General features: G+C 46.4%; 1 non-coding gene across 1 annotated transcript; it reads left to right on the forward strand.

Moving 5' to 3' along the window:
- The first annotated feature begins 3,267 nt into the window (after window positions 1-3,267).
- On the forward strand, window positions 3,268-3,340 carry TRNAG-CCC (transfer RNA glycine (anticodon CCC)). The gene has a single exon. It is a non-coding gene; the product is annotated as a tRNA-Gly (tRNA).
- The last annotated feature ends 1,692 nt before the right edge of the window (window positions 3,341-5,032 follow it).

A 5,032-nucleotide genomic window follows, 5' to 3' on the forward strand; every position in this document is an offset into this window, starting at 1 on the left:
AGATGGTCCTTGAAGGAAAGCCTGTGTAAGGAGAGCTGAGACAGCTTCAGGATGCAAATGCATACGGTTTAAGCTCATTAATTCAGACTTCAGTGGTTTGCAGTCTAGGATGATTTGAAGCCAGTAAAAACCAGGCTTCCTTTTCACTATTAATAAGAATGTAAACAAGATTAGGTGGGGTGTGCAGAGAAACTAAGGTAGACCATTGTTATCATAATATTGCAAGGGAATGTTAATTCACACAAGCAAACAAACGATTTTCAACTACTCTGAGGCTGCTGTTTACATATAGCAGCGTGCTAATTGCAGATGACTCTCCTATTCCTCTGTGAAGCTTTGGGTCCAATCTGTTAGGTTTTAGTGGGAGAACCTTTTACATGTGAAGGCAACTAACCTGCTTTTCTTTTAAGATGTTAAAATGCTCTGTAATTCAAACTTTTGATTTTACCGTGGCATTCACCCATCATCTGAGGGTCCCTGAGATTCAAGGATGATACACACAGGAGAGTTCTGAGCTGGGGAAAACTGCAGAGAGCTTTAGGGCATGGAGATGCTCAAGTGAAGGCTTCTCAGGAGAAGTGAGGGTCGACATGGGTCTTGAAAGATCTTGAGTTTGGCCTGACTTGGATCCTGTTCCTCAGCCCATACCCCTCTCACCTGTCCTCTGCACCCCACCTGTCTGTTGATCCCTTTTTCTTTAAAAATTTTTTTCATTTTATGTAAATAAAATATAGTGTAGCTGATTAACAATGTTGTGATAATTTCAGGTGGACAGCAAAGGAATTCAACCACACGTATGCAGGTATTCATTCTCCCCTAAACTCCCCTCCCATCCAGGCTGCCACATAACAAGGAGCAGAGTTCCCTGTGCTATACAGTAGAACCTTGTTGGTTATCCATTTTAAATATAGCAGTGTGTACATTTCCCTCTCAAACTCCCTAACTATCCCTTCCTCCCATTCTTCCCCTTTAGTAACCATAAGTTCATTCTCTGTTTTGAGAATACGTTCATTTGCATGATTTCTTTTGAGATTCCACACATAAAGGATATCGTATAATATTTTTCTTTCTATGACTTCAGCCAGTATGACAGTTTCTAGGTCCATCCATGTTGCTGCAAATGATGTTAATTCCTTCTTTTTAATGGCTGAGTAATATTCCACAGGGTGTATATGCTGCATCTTCTTAAATTATTCCTCTATAGATGGGCACTTGGGTTGCTTCCGCATCTTAACTATTGTTAATAGTGCTGCAATGAGCACTAGAGTGCATGTGTCCATTCGGATTATGTTTTTCTCCAGATATATGCCCAAGAGAGAGATTGTAGGGTCATATGATAGCTCTATTTTTAGCTGTTTAAGAAACCTCCATACTGTTCTCCAAGGCTTCCCGGATAGCTCAGCTGGTAAAGAATCTGCCTGCAATGCAGGAGAATCCGGTTCTATTCCTGGATTGGGAAGATCCCCTGGAGAAGGGATAGGTTACCCACTCCAGTATTTGTGGATTTCCCTGGTGGCTCAGATGGTAAAGAATCCATCTGCAATGAAGAAGACCTGGATTCGATCCCTGGGTTGGGAAGATCCCCTGGAGGAGGGCATGGCAACCCACAGTACTCTTGCCTGGAGAATCCCTTGGACAGAGGAGCCTGGTGGCCTACACAGTCCATGGGGTCACAAAGAGCTGGACATGGTGGAGTGACCAAGCACTGAACAGCACCGCACATACTGTTCTCCATAGTACAGCCCATCTTTCTTAACTTGTTCTACCTTTCCCATGATGCTCAGTGGCCAGATTGGAGCCAACAGACCAGCCCCTGTGGGTAGACGCCACTCCTAGAGGGATGTGGCCAGGCTGTGTGGATATGGAAAGTCCTAGGACTTGCCTCTCCTTTGAACTCCTAGGACAGGATGGGAGAGTAGTAGTCCTCAAATCTGGCTACACAGCAGAATCACATATGAACCATTAAAAAATACTGGATTCCCAGGTCCTACTGCAGATGAATTAAATCAGTAGCGTAGACCATCACAGCTGTAGGGTTTATTATTTACACTTCTCAAAGAGATGCTGAATCCTGCTATGCCTTATGTGGTTGTCGGACCCCTCTGTGTGTTTTCCTTGCTTCTCCCTCATTAACGAGCACAACTAATCCATTACGTAGATTAAATCAGCCAACTTTTACTGAGTGTCTGCTTTATAAGAGGAATGGAACCACAATTTGGGGCTCCAAAGGTGGATGACATAATTTCTGCCCTCAGGATGTCACAGTTCAGTGAGAACTGTGAAAAGAAAATGGTACCCGAGTGTGTTTACTGCTGTTGTTGGTGAGGGAGCACTATTGTGTGGGAGCATGGAGGAAGCCATGGAGACAGCTTGGAGGGGGATGGGGAACACTTCCTAGAAGAGATATCATCAGGGGTGAACCTCGAAAGGAAAGTAGGAATTCTCCAGGCTAATAAGAAGGAAGGGAATTTGGGGCAGAGGGAAGAACACACTCGAAGGCCAGGAAGTTTGAGACTGGTTTATGCATTTATCACTATGTTGGGCAGAGTTAAGCCTTTTACATTCAAGAACCCTTCATAATATTATAAGGTAAGAACTACTTTTACCTCCAATTTACCAATTAGGAAACTGAGGCCTTGGGATGCTGAATAATGTGACTAAGCTCACACAATCAGTAAGTGGAGGAGTTGAGATGAAAACCACCCTGCACCCAATCCTGGAGCAAAGAGTTAGTCAAGGGGAAGGGAGTAGGGTGGGGTGGGTAGGAAACAGGGTGGAGAGGTCCCTGGCCAAGGGTTGCGCCAGCAATGGAATCCTGTGTTTGTTGACCATTGTATATGGCACCCCATGATTGCTAAAACACATTTTCTTTCCTTTTGTAGCTAACAATTCCTGCTTGGACTGACTTTCAGGGCACTGCCCCTCAGCAGCCCTCTCTGAAGCCATGTAGATCCAGCCATATGAGGCTCTGGACCAGAGGCAGGGTCAGCGGAACCTCTTTACAGGGGTCACCAGCCTTTGAGCTCCCAGGTGAGACTGTGGGGCTCCCTGGCTCTATGGGGGAAATGTCACACTGTGATATCAGGGCACAGATGGCATCATTTGGTGACTTCAGGAGTTCCTGTGCTTAAGGATTTGGGGCAACAAGGACCCTTGTTCTGGTGCCATCTTTGGGTCCCCACTAAATGCCCACAGTTCCTCTGGATGTTGTCCGTGGAAGTGATACTGTGTGCAGATATCATCTATAAGAACAACATTCATGAAACTTCGCTGGTGGTCCAGTGGCTAGGACTCTGTGCTCCCAATGCAGGGGACCCAGGTTCGATCCCTGGTCAGGGAACTAGATCCCACATGCTGCAACCAAGAGTTTGCATGCCGCAACTAAAGATCCTGTGTGCTGCAACTAAGACCTGACTCAGCCAGGTAAAATAAATCATTTTTTTTCAAAGAATGACATTCTTGTGGAAGAGCTGAGATGTGGATTTTAAAAGGCAAGAGCTCTGAACTTTGTTTTGGGTGGACCCTGTCTCCCTTTTAGTGCAATAAGTAAGTAACCTGCTTATAGTAGGCAGCATTAAGCTGTTCACCAGGGTGTCATTTGTAACTCCTAAGGCTAGTTTCAAGGGACAAGGACCACTTGGTATTATAACAGAGCTCAAGTAGAAAGCTATACTCACAGACGTCACACTGACAAGATGGCTTGTTCAGAAAAAAGCATCTCTGGGAATCCCCTCTTGCAGAGCCAAATGAACTCATCTGAGGAATAGGCTCCAGTCTATGTTAAACACAACAGGGATGAGAGAATTAATTAAAGGGAAGGGGCAGGATTGATCTTGGTGCTTGAAGCCTGGAGCCTTGGTTTGACACATCCGTGACAGCCTGATGTTTGTGGTAGGTGCCCTTCAGAGTGTGTTTTCTCCACACAATGCAATAGAGAAATGAGATCAGAAGGCATTAATGGGCTATGGTTCTTCGATAAGGCTAGTCTAAATGGCACCTGGGTGGGAAACCCTTCTGGAGCCCTTTCTGGAAGGAAGCAGCGTAAGGATATCTGGTGTGACAAGCAACAGCAGGTGGATTCCTCTTGTCCCTTTGCTCCATGCCAGGCCCTTTGTGACTGCTGTGTAGCTGTGCCTAGCAGTATTGTTTGCAAAGATCCTGTGGTTGAGATTGGAGACTTTGAGTGTGAGACCACTCCTATAGGGGGGAACCTGGAGCTGACTTGGGAGCCGGATGGACCTGTGTTTGAATCCTGGCTTTGTCAGTGGCTGGCTTTGCTCCTCTTGTGTAAATTGAGAGTGGTCAGTACCTGCCTCACCAGGCTGCCAAGGACAAATGAGATGGTGCAGGGAAAAGGCTGACTGCAGAGCCTGTCATTCAGGGAGGACTCAATGCAAGACAGTGTTAGTAGAAGGGGTTGGGGGAGTTCATAGACCAATTGTTTTTAAAAGGTAGACTTTATTGCTATTCAGGTATGGTGAGGGCAACAGATCAGCCATAGTTACCATTGAAAAGACTGTGCTACTCGCAGCTCCCGGGAGATGGGGGGTGGAGGAGGGCAGGTTACACCCTGCAAGACCAAATGGGGAAGCACCAAGTTATTCAGGAGGCAGGAGCAGAGACGGGGAGCACCAGGCAAGGCAGGGCAGGCAGGTTTCAGAATTGCTAGTTTGAATAATTTCAGCAGGCTCGGCGGGTGCGGGGCTGTCCTAAATTGTCTGTCACATGGTCCTGGGGTGATTCTGGCCCCAGAGTGTAAGAGCCCCGAGAGAGTCCAATAAAGAAAGTGGTTGGAGGGTAGGTTTGGGTTGGTTGGTTTGATCTGAAAGCCTCAGTTGCAGGGGAGTCGTTTACTGTCTCTGGTAATTAGCAAGCTCTTGGGAGAGGCAGTTTCTCCCTGGTGGGCAAGGCCCTCCATGCCAGGGCATCAAGAAAACAGAGAATAAGCAAGCACAGTTAATACACAAGTGAAGAAGACAGGTAGGTAATAGGTGATCCCTGAGCACAGTGGTTGAGGGCTGAGTTTTGGTGC

Source organism: Bos taurus, chromosome 3 (assembly GCF_002263795.3).
Source record: "Bos taurus isolate L1 Dominette 01449 registration number 42190680 breed Hereford chromosome 3, ARS-UCD2.0, whole genome shotgun sequence".
NCBI lineage: Eukaryota > Metazoa > Chordata > Mammalia > Artiodactyla > Bovidae > Bos > Bos taurus.